Source organism: Schistocerca americana, chromosome 2, assembly GCF_021461395.2.
Source record: "Schistocerca americana isolate TAMUIC-IGC-003095 chromosome 2, iqSchAmer2.1, whole genome shotgun sequence".
NCBI lineage: Eukaryota > Metazoa > Arthropoda > Insecta > Orthoptera > Acrididae > Schistocerca > Schistocerca americana.
In genome coordinates, this window is record NC_060120.1 from 50,894,538 (window position 1) to 50,906,788 (window position 12,251).

Here is a 12,251-nt window from a genome sequence, read left to right on the forward strand (position 1 = left end):
ACTTTACAAGTCATCTTACGGTGTGAGCGTACTTAGGGAACCACTGCCTTTGCCCCCCCCCCCCCCCGCCCCTCTCACTCCCCCCTCCCCCTCCCCCTCCCCCCCAAACCGGTTCCATTCGTGAATTGCACGTGGAAAGAATGGTTGTCACTATAACTTTGAACAACTTATTGGATTTTCTTGGTCTCATCGTTCCGGGAGACATATCTCGGAGGAAGTAATATGTTGTCAAACTCTCCCGGATTGTATTCTCCATAGTGAACGACGTCTCTCTCCTCACGCTTGCAATGAAGTTTGTTTAGCACCTGTGTAATGCTCTCGGGCCGAAAATCTCCTCGTTGGTTCTCTTATATATTAATCCAACCTGGTAAAAGTCCCATACTGATGAGCATATCTTAGAAACAAATCGAATAACCATTTTTCTCATAGCCCCAGACTAGGATCTACTTTTGCTACAATTTATTTTACGTGCACATTCCACGTTAGGTCTCCCTGGGTACTTACCCCTAGGTTTTTCGTGGTAACTACTGTTTAATCGTTCAGTGGATTTCTTTACCTCCTAATGCACAGTGTCAACTGCCAGTCCCTGAACCCATCATCAATCGTCTGCTGGTCTTCCTCTAGCTTCCTACAGTATTAATGTGTATCCAACTGCTTACAGACATCCGCAGCTTCATGGAGCTTCCAACGTTATCCACTATATCATTTATACATTCTGTATGCGATAGCATCATATTTCCTTGAGATACTCCTGAAATTCCATCTGGCGATTTTCTTCCTTTAAGAGCAACATGTGAAGTTCCAGCTGTATTGTGACCAGTCACAAACTGTCAACTGTAGAAACACTCGTAACACCGTCCTCTATTCAGTCAATTGTATTAAACGCCTTTCTGAAGTCAAGTAACACGGCATCAACCTCGACGCCGACGTCTATGGCTCTCTGGATCTCATGGACGACCACAACGAACTGTGTTGCGTAAGTTCTCTGTTTGTGGATTTCACATTGACTTTGATAGAGGAGATAAAAGTCCTACAACTATGCAGATCTGTACTACGACCCCTCTCGAAAACGGATATGACCTGCACTTATTTCCAGTCGCTTAACCTTCTTTGCTCCAGCCACCTACGTTTGACTAAAACTAGATGAGGAGCAAGTTCCTTTGCCTAATCTCTCTAGAATCTTATGGTTATCTCATCCGGTCCAGATGCCTTTGCACTATGGAGCTATCTTATTAGATTTCCTATTCCGCTATCACTTAACTCATTAGCTCCCACTATGATGTTCGTGACACGATTGAAGGGATAAACAGTATTACGATCGTCCACTCAAAAGAATTTTGGAACTTTTGGGCGACAGTCATCATCGTGCACAGCTTTCGTATTTGTTCGCCTTTTAAGTGAATGCATGTTTTCTGCGTTTAGAAACTCGATTACAGCACTTTGTTTCTCACGCACCGACACAGTTACGTTACACACGGCCATGTTAGAGGTACAACTCGGAGCCCTCTTGCGGCATAGGGTTGCAACTTGCCTCAGTGAACTGGGAAAGTCAAAAGAGTAATACGCATCACATGTAATACCTCAACCGATATTGACATCAGATTAAAAAATTCGGAGGCATTGCTTTCCAGTGCGCCCTCTTTCCTTTACTGCGTCATTTCCAAATCCAATTTCTTCAGCATCACCTAATTTGATTCGATTACATCCGGTTACCCTCGTTTTACTTCTGTTGATTCTCTTCTTATAACCTCTTTTCAAGACACTTATCTTTCCGTTCAATTCCTGTTCCAGCTCCTTCGCTGATTCGGAGAGAAAGTTATAATGGTGAGGATAGGCTACAATCCTGACTCACTCCCTTTTCCTCTCGTGCTTCCCTTTGATTTCTTTCGACTTTTATAAATGCAGCCTGATTCTTCCACAAGCTACACATACCTTTGCTCACTGTGTTTTATTTCAGCTATTGTCAGAATTTCGAGTAGTATATTCCAGACAATATTGTCAAAAGGAATCTCTAGGCAGGCTTGTGGTTAAGCATAGGATTTGGATTGCATTAAAAAACTGTTGTTATTAATCAATCAACTTTTGGAAATGCTTTAAACGTAAGTTTACCTTTCTGGTCCCTGTCTTCTATGATAACTCTCCCCCGAGACAAGCTTCCATCATGTTTTCCATTCCTTTGTAAATAATTCGTGTCAGTATATTGCAAACGGCACTTATTAGACTAATAGTTCGCTAAAATTCACATTTGGCAACATCTGCTTTCTTTGTAATTACAATTATTAGGATTGTTACATTCTTCTTGAAGTTTGATGGTATTTCGCCTGTCTTATATACCTTGCTCATCAGGTAGAATAGCTTTGTCGTGGCTGGCTCTCCCAAGGATCTATGTAATTCTGAGGCAGATAAATCTACTCTAGGGATCTTGTTTCCACTTAGATCTTTCACTGCTCTGTCAAATTCTTCTCGAACTATCGTATCTGGCATCTTCATTTACTGTCTCTTCTCTTTCAACAATAATTCTTTTCAAATTAATTTTCCTCGTAGGACCCCTCTTTTCTTCCTTCCAACTTTCATCTTTCCTTTGCCTAGTACTGGGTTACCACTTGAGCTCTTGATATTCATACAGTTGCTTCTGTTTTCTCCGAATGATTCTTCAGTAGTCATATAGGAAGTACCTGTCTTCCTTCTAGTATAGTTGCTTCTACAGCCCTGCATTTGTCGTCTAGTAATTCCTGCTTAGCCTGTTTTTACTTTGTAAATCTCAGTTTTAGACGTCTGCATTCCATTTCGCCTGCTTCATTTGCTGCAGTTTCATATTTTCTCCTTTCGTCACTTACATTCAGCATCTTCTGTCTTATACAAGTTTTTCTGCTATGCCTTTTCTTTTTAATTATTTGATCCTTTGCTGCCTTCTCTATCCCATCTATCGAAATAAACCATTGGTCTTCTGTTGTATTCCCTTCCTTTGTTTCAATCAGACGTTGCTTGGTGCTCTCCCCGAAACTCTCAGTAATCTCTGGTATCTTAAACGTATCCAAGTCCCATATCATTAAAATTCTGCCTTTCGCAAATTTTATCTTTTAACTTACACTTCATAACTAAGAAATTATGGTTAGAGTTCACGTCTGCCCCTGAAATGACTTCTAGTTTAAAATCCGGTTTCAAAATCTCTGCCTTACCATTGTGTAAACAATTTGAAACCATCCAGTTTCTTCATTTATCTTCCACGTGTACAATTTTTGTCATGATTCTTAAAGCAAGTGTTAGCGATAACTAGATTGTGATCTGTGGAAAATTCTACCGGACAAGTTGCTCTTTAATTCCTTTCCCACAGTCCATGTTCTCCTACTATTTTTACTTGTCTTCCAATTCCAGTCCCCCTTCACAATAAATTTTCTCTGCAATAATAATCTGTACAATTTCTTTTATCTCCTCATTCATTCCATCTCTTCATTATCTGCGGAGATAGGTGGTATGTGCTATTTGGTGAGTACTGGCTTCGAGTCTGTCTTGGCTGTCTTGTGTTCATTACGCTGTTCATAGTAGATTAACGACATTCCTATTGTCTCTTTAGACCTGGTCCGGCAATGTCCTTATTTGATTTTACATTTGTAACCCTGAACTGATCCGATCAAAACTCCTATTCTTCCTACCACCACTGTTTACTATTTCCCACAATCTCAAACTTCAACATATCCATTTAATTCGTTAAATTCTCTAACCCCCGTGCTTCACTAAGGGTTCTAACGTATCACGCTCTGGCCTTTAGGATGATAGTTTTGTTCTTTCTGATGACGATATTCTCCTGCATAGACCCCGTCCAGAGATCTGAATAGCGGACTATTTTACCACCCAAATATTTCACCCAAGAGGATGCAATCGTAATTTAACCATGCTGAATGGCTGCACGCCTTCAGGAAAAATGGCAGCTGCAGTTTCCTCTTACTTTCAGGTGTTCGCAAAACCCACACAGTAAGACCATGTGGACCAAGGTTACAAGGATCCTGAAACTACTGAAAAGGCTTCAGCCCCTCTTCAGGAGCTCCACAGATTACCCCCGCCCCCCGTTGTGGTTGCACCTGTGGTACGGCTGTCTGTATCTTTGAAGCACTCAATCCGTTTCACCGCGGCAGGTTCCGTGGTTAATGAGAGAAATTATTATCCTATGTAGTAATATTTTATTTGAAATGTAAGTCCCCTTCTGAATGCTCTCGTGTTTCACCGTGGGCTATGACTGGGAAATGTGGCACATGGAGCAAAATCATCTTCTGCTACGGATGTAAAAAGAAATCTAACGAGCCAGTAGTACTAGAAGGTAAGTCCAGCAGGGCTTGCCTACATGTTTGCCTTCAAGATAGCCTGACTTAAATCCTCCGGATTTTTGTGAATTTGGTGATCTCAGAAGTGAAGTGTTCATATGGTTAATGAACAGGGCCAGCGAATAGTACAGTCTTGTTAAGATTTAAGAAATGAGCCGGGGATATTAGGATTCCGAAATCATTGAAGAGATAAATGTAGTATTGCATCCAGATGCGTGGACGACACATGAAATACATTTGACGGGTATAAGTGTGTCTGCGGCATCTAACATGCTGAGGGTATTTCTTGCTAAAGTGGCCCATGGATAAATGTGAGGAAAATTAGATGGAGATTAAATCGTAAAGTTTATATTTCAAATGCCTTTTTATTAATTAAGACCTTTTACTGAAGCCAGTCAGAGCTCTTATTCACACATTCACATCTGTATTATTGCGCATAGACCCATATTTACTGGAATGTTTTGGCTTCTAGTGTATCTTTCATCCGTGGCAGTTTTCATTGTTAATTATGATACCCCATCTGTGTGTAGATGAAGACAGAGATAGTAAAGTGAGGATGCGTAACTGAAGTCGTAAGCTCTACATTCGAAACGGAGCTCCTGCACAGCCTATGAATGCTGAAGCAATACTCTCACTCCTTCCTAGTAATGCCTCAAATACACTCCTGGAAACTGAAATAAGAACACCGTGAATTCATTGTCCCAGGAAGGGGAAACTTTATTGACACATTCCTGGGGTCAGATACATCACATGATCACACTGACAGAACCACAGGCACATAGACACAGGCAACAGAGCCAGCACAATGTCGGCACTAGGACAGTGTATATCCACCTTTCACAGCAATGCAGGCTGCTGTTCTCCCATGGAGACGATCCTAGAGATGCTGGATGTAGTCCTGTGGAACGGCTTGCCATGCCATTTCCACCTGGCGCCTCAGTTGGACCAGCGTTCGTGCTGGACGTGCAGACCGCGTGAGACGACGCTTCATCCAGTCCCAAACATGCTCAATGGGAGACAGATCCGGAGATCTTGCTGGCCAGGGTAGTTGACTTACACCTTCTAGAGCACGTTGGGTGGCACAGGATACATGCGGACGTGCATTGTCCTGTTGGAACAGCAAGTTCCCTTGCCGGTCTAGGAATGGTAGACCGATGGGTTCGACGACGGTTTGGATGTACCGTGCACTATTCAGTGTCCCCTCGACGATCACCAGTGGTGTACGGCCAGTGTAGGAGATCGCTCCCCACACCGTGATGCCGGGAGTTGGCCCTGTGTGCCTCGGTCGTATGCAGTCCTGATTGTGGCGCTCACCTGCACGGCGCCAAACACGCATACGACCATCATTGGCACCAAGGCAGAAGCGACTCCCATCGCTGACAACGACACGTCTCCATTCGTCCCTCCATTCACGCCTGTCGCGACACCACTGGAGGCGGGCTGCACGATGTTGGGGCGTGAGCGGAAGACGGCCTAACGGTGTGCGGGACCGTAGCCCAGCTTCATGGAGACGGTTGCGAATGGTCCTCGCCAATACCCCAGGAGCAACAGTGTCCCTAATTTGCTGGGAAGTGGCGGTGCGGTCCCCTACGGCACTGCGTAGGATCCTACGGTCTTGGCGTGCATCCGTGCGTCGCTGCGGTCCGGTCCCAGGTCGACGGGCACGTGCACCTTCCGCCGACCACTGGCGACAACATCGATGTACTGTGGAGACCTCACGCCCCACGTGTTGAGCAATTCGGCGGTACGTCCACCCGGCCTCCCGCATGCCCACTATACGCCCTCGCTCAAAGTCCGTCAACTGCACATACGGTTCACGTCCACGCTGTCGCGGCATGCTACCAGTGTTAAAGACTGCGATGGAGCTCCGCATGCCACGGCAAACTGGCTGACACTGACGGTGGCGGTGCACAAATGCTGCGCAGCTAGCGCCATTCGACGGCCAACACCGCGGTTCCTGGTGTGTCCCCTGTCCCGTACATGTGATCATTGCTTGTACAGCCCTCTCGCAGTGTCCGGAGCAAGTATGGTGGGTCTGACACACCGGTGTCAATGTGTTCTTTTTTCCATTTCCAGGAGTGTACATACTACAGTCCCAGGCCTGGGACAAGTAAAACTTGTCAAACCCTATTATTTACCCTCCTCCCCCCAATGCTCTTCCTTCTTGACGATGCAACCTCGTGCCCATCCGTTACCAGTAAAATAAAATTAATAACAATCACTGCTGCTGTATTTCAGCCGCGTTCTTTACGACACAACCTGTTTCGTATCAAAAGACCGTGAGCCATGGCCGGCTCGCGCTTATGCCGTTTTTCCTTTTGGCATTTTCTCACCATCGAGTGGTGCCTTATTGCTCCATCGGTTACTACCTGAAAGAGTTGCTCACTTGCCTCCGTCAGTGGCAGCAGCAGCGTTTATCGATTCTAGTACTGCTGTACCATCTTTGGTGTGACCGCTATATTTTCCGCGTGGTGATGCGTGTGAATAGTCGGTCGGTTGTGAGAGAGTAGCGAGGAAGTCTCCGCAGTGTGTGTCAGACCGAGGCCACTGGCAGCGTGAACCTGCGGTCGGAGTTGTGAGGCGCTAGCTGCGAGAGCTGCAAAGTTCGTCTCCCACCGAACCTGGAGACTAGAGTTCAGTAATCAGTTAACCTGTTACGAAACTTCAACTGCTGTGAAATCATTCATTGCCAGTTGTTGGTTCCTGAGCCGTTCCCACAAGCAACAACGTATGGTGTGCTGGATTCGTCAAATTTTGCCTTATTAGTGAAGTGCACCAGAGGTATCTTCTGCGTTGTGGCTGTTAACGTTCCAGTTACCTGCTCATGTCGTCAGCATAGTTTTCCGGCAGTGTTTTTTCATCGCCGTGTTGATGCTGTCCGGCACAACGTGTAGTTCGACAGCTTCACGTTGTTCTCCTTTTCTTTTTAGTGGTTTTTGTACTTTGACTGTGTTTATGTGCCCATTATCAAGATGTAGTGCTGCTGCGATCTTCGTCCTCGCTGATATTTTCGATTGTCGTGCTGTTGGTTGGGTGGAAGGGAATTGATTAGCTTGTTCGTTGAGTATTCAGCCATCCCTAGGTCGTGCTGCCACCCAATTATTTAGTGTTACGCTTGGCTGCCTGTCTCACCTAACCTGTTGTTAGAGGTTCCTCCCGAGGCCGACCTTTGGAACACTTCTGAGCACCACTGTTCTGTTGTTTGGGATTGAGATCTTCTTTTGTCTCAAGTACTGTGCCAGGCCTTCAGCCGTGTATTAATTTAGTCTGTTTTAATGTTCAGTATGTGGCCTTCGGCCGAACCTTACGTGGAATATTTTAAGATACGGCCTTCAGCCATTTGAAGTTAAAAAAAAATCATCATTTGAAAATTTTCTCTCTATCTTAATTTATTATCCAGGTCTTAAGCCATGAGTTGTTCTATGTTCAGTATATGGCCTTCACCCGAACCTTATGTGAAATATTTTAAGATTAGGCCTTTGAATAAAATTTGAAAGGTCTTTGTCTAAAACCTTTTAAAATTTCCTTACTGGAGTTCTTGTTATCGAGGCCCTAAGCCCACAGTTCTTCTATTTTGTAACTAAGGCCTTCAGTCGTGTGTATTGCTTAACGCAATTTTAATAACTTGTGTTCTGGCCTTCAGCCATATTGTTTCTGAATTCCTTTAAGGGCGTGTGTGATTATGTGTTTTTAGCAAATAAAGTTTGTATGTTTGTGCAACTAGCAGCAACTGATTTGTGCCCCTTTCCACAACCTGGTCCGCTCTCTCCTGAGATACCAGATTTCAGACCGTCTTCAAAAATGGTTCAAATGGCTCTGAGCACTATAGGACTTAACATGTGAGGTCATCAGTCCCCTAGATCTTAGAACTACTTAAACCTAACTAACCTATGGACATCACACACATCCATGCCCGAGGCAGGATTCGAACCTGCTACCATAGCAGTCGCGCGGTTCCAGACTGAAGCGCCTAGAGCCGCTGGGTCACTGCGGCCGGCAGATCGTCTTCAGGTGACATCAAGAAATCATCGACAGACAACCTGGAAGGTAGGGCAACTAGAGCTACGAGTCGTCATCTTGGGTATTAATAACCGCTTCAGCTGTATTTACACCTTTATTATTGGATCACTAACTGTTTCGTGGCATTAATAACCACATCTACAGATGAACATATGACTAAAACATTAGAGCGGGAAAGGTCGGTACGGATGTTGTGTAAAAGGTGTTCCGAGCTTTTCAGGTATAATGTTAGCTGAAAAGCTCGGAACACTTTTTACCCAACATTCGTCCCGACCTTCCCCGCTCCAAGGTTTTAGTCATATGTTCACTTGAAGACGCGGCTTATAGTGCCACAAAAGCATTACTAATCTAACGATAAATGTCTAAATACAGCTCAAGCGGTTATTAATACACAAGAAAAATCAACAGTCTTCGTAATGTGAAGCTGCCGAGGGAAGACACCTCTGAAGAAGGACACTAAGTGAATTAGTGGAGTCTGTCCTATTGGACATGTACGGAAGAACAGAAACCACGCATTCGTTTAACTGATTCTCCTCGATGGGCAACAGATCCATCAGATTCAGTGCTGCTGCACAATTACGTCCGAGCTCCTGCGGGAATCTCGAAGTAGCGAGCATGCAGGACATGAAAAGTGACCGTGGACAGGTGATGCTAGGCTGAGAGTCATGCCCAGATAGTCAGCCCAGTTGTGACAAACATTGTGTCCAGCTCTCTGTATGTCCATCTTCTCATAGGTGGCAAGGCCGGTACAGGATGTCAAATCCAACACCTTTCAGCTGTCTAGTTCCCAACTTATTTCATCTGGCTACGAGTTTCGGCGATTTACTACGCCATCTTCAGGCTCCTGACCGACATATAGGAAGGTTCCACCTCGGTTCTAGTCAAAACACGGGTCACCATTCGAATACTGGTATCTGTAGATGTCTGCTTGCTACAGCGATCACTTCAAACATCATCTGCCGACTGTTCAGAGCTAACGAATGTATGTGTCTCTCTGAGGGTGGATAGTCTGTTGAATGTGTAACTTGTGCCTGGTGATTGGTGCCGATGTATCGTCGTGTGCTAGTGTGTGCGACCGACTTACAGTGTTGATCGTTTCTTCCTGCTGCACAGCTACGTCACTGCCCCTGCCTGCTGTCGTCTGTGGCTGTGCTAGCTAGTCCATGGCGTAACAGTAAATAAATGTCACACTGAGAGAAGTGTGTAGGTGTTCTTGTTGTTGTGGTCTTCAGTCCAGAGACTGGTTTGATGCAGCTCTCCATGCTACTCTATCCTGTGCAAGCTTCTTCATCTCCCAGTACCTACTGCAACCTACATTCCTCTGAATCTGTTTAGTGTATTCATCTCTTGGTCTCCCTCTACGATTTTTACCCTCCACGCTGCCCTCCAATACTAAATTGGTGATTCCTTGATGCCTCAGAACATGTCCTACCAACCGATCCCTTCTTCTAGTCAAGTTGTGGCACAAATTACTCTTCTCTCCAATTTTATTCAATACCTACTCATTAGTTATGAGATCTACCCATCTAATCTTCAGCATCCTTCTGTAGCACCACATTTCGAAAGCTTCTATTCTCTCTTTTGTCTAAACTATTTATCGTCCACGTTTCACTTCCATACATGGCTGCCCTCCATACAAATACTTTCAGAAATGACTTCCTGACACTTAAATCTATAATCTATGTTAACAAATTCCTCTTCTTCAGCAACGCTTTCCTTGCCATTGCCAGTCTACATTTCATATCTCCTCTACCCTGACCATCCTCAGTTATTTTGCTCCCCAAATAGCAAAACTCATTTAGTACTTTAAGTGTATCATTTCCTAATCTAATTCCCGCAGCATCACACGATTTAATTCGACTACACTCCATTATCGTCGTTTTGCTTTTGTTGATGTTCAACTTATATCCTCCTTTCAAGACACTGCCCAGTCCGTTCAGCTGCTCTTCCAGGTCGTTTGCTGTCTCTGACAGAATTACAATGTCATCGGCGAACCTCAGAGTTTTAATTTCTTCTCCATGGATTTTAATTCCTACTCCGAATTTTTCTTTTGTTTCCTTTACTGCTTGCTCAATATACAGATTGAATACCGTCGGGGATAGGCTACAACCCTGTCTCGCTCCCTTCCCAACCACTGCTTCCCTTTCATGTCCCTCGACTCTTATAACTGCGATCTGGTTTCTGTACAAATTGTAAATAGCCTTTCGCTCCCTGTATTTTACCCCTGCCACCTTCAGAATTTGAAAGAGAGTATTCCAGTCGACATTGTCAAAAGCTTTCTGTAAGTATACAAATGCTAGAAACGTAGGTTTGCCTTTCCTTAATCTATTTTCCAAGATAAGTCGTAGGTACCACAAGTGTGTAGGTAGCATTACATAGACATGTCTAACCGTCTATTAATGCGATGTAAAGCGACAAAACGTCCACCTCGGTAGCTGGGTGGTGAAATGTAGCAGACTGCCATGCGGAGAAGCCGGGATCGATTCCCGGTAGTGCCAGGGACTTTTCCCCTTAGTTGGAGGAATGGAACAGGTTGCACTCAGCCTCTTTATGCAAAGTGGCAGATCAACGACACGGAAACTAACGATGGCCGGGATATCGTTGTGTCGGCCCCACGTGCCACCACACCGCACCCAGTGGTGCTTCTGGCAGCGGATGACGTAGCAGTCGGTCGGTACCGATGGGCCCCCTCAGGGTCTGTTGAGAGGGTTCATGTGTGTGGCGATCAGACACTTCTGAGTCATGTCGCCGAGACATTTCTGCCTGTTTACGAGAATCAGTTGTGAATACTGTTAATTAATTTGCCATGTTCATTTACAATGAAAGCTGCTGTGGAGAAAAAGACTCGTCGGAAATGTGGTCCTTTTGTTAATATTACATTACTCAGCTGTGAAATCACAAAATGATATTTTGTTCGCAATTGTCTCACTATTTTCGAATCAGATGCAAGCTCTGACACTGTAGGGAAGCAGCCTACTCACGCCATATAAAATCCATATGCTTTCCATTGTGTGCCAGCCTAGTCCGCTCTAACTAGCTACGACGTCACGAATGTTGCGCAATACCTTAACAATAAAGTAAATAATCTGAAAAGTTAATAGCATGTCAGGTTGGTTGTTTTGGGGGGAGGAGACCAGACAGCGAGGTTATCTCGGGATAATAGGATCCGCGCAATAGACTGAACAGCTCTGATAGTGCAATAGCTGATATGGGTAATCATTTGTCTGGAATTTTACGCTTTATCGTTTTCAGAATACAGTGAAAATTGTTATAGCAAACTGAATTTTCTATGAGTCCCAGACATCATCCTAAATCCTGAGAGTAATGAAATTCAATAATCAGTAACTTTTATTCTCCATCAGAGTGGGCACAGTTAACTTTAATTGCAGGCATCACATTTTTGCTAATCGCTTTCTGGTTGCCAACATTGTAGTTAGAGAATGCCATACAAACAAAAGAAATAATAACTAAATTTTCCACCCGCCGCCCCACAACACCTCTAAAGTGAATGAAAATAATGGATTTACTGGCTATGCAGTGGTTTCACCAGTGGCAACCTATAGAATTCAAAGTCAGAACATTATGTTAGTTCAGAGTTCGGAAAGCTTGTGTTTACAAAGAGAGCACCACTAAATTGTTCGTCGTCTTACAGTCTTTGATTTTTCTTTTTACAAATAAGTCTCACTAACATTTGATAACAGTTTTCTCTTGCAATCAAGTAACATGCTACAGAATGGTGCCTTTACTCACCCTTTGCTAGCTCATTGTAGTTCAACACCGAAAATGTACATTTGTCACTTACACCAAACACTGCAGTTATTCTACTAGCCTAAAGCCCCTGGTGGAAGAGAAGATAGTTTGTTTAGAAAAGTAGTTGAAATATTACTTTTTTCCTCGGATATGAAGTATAGA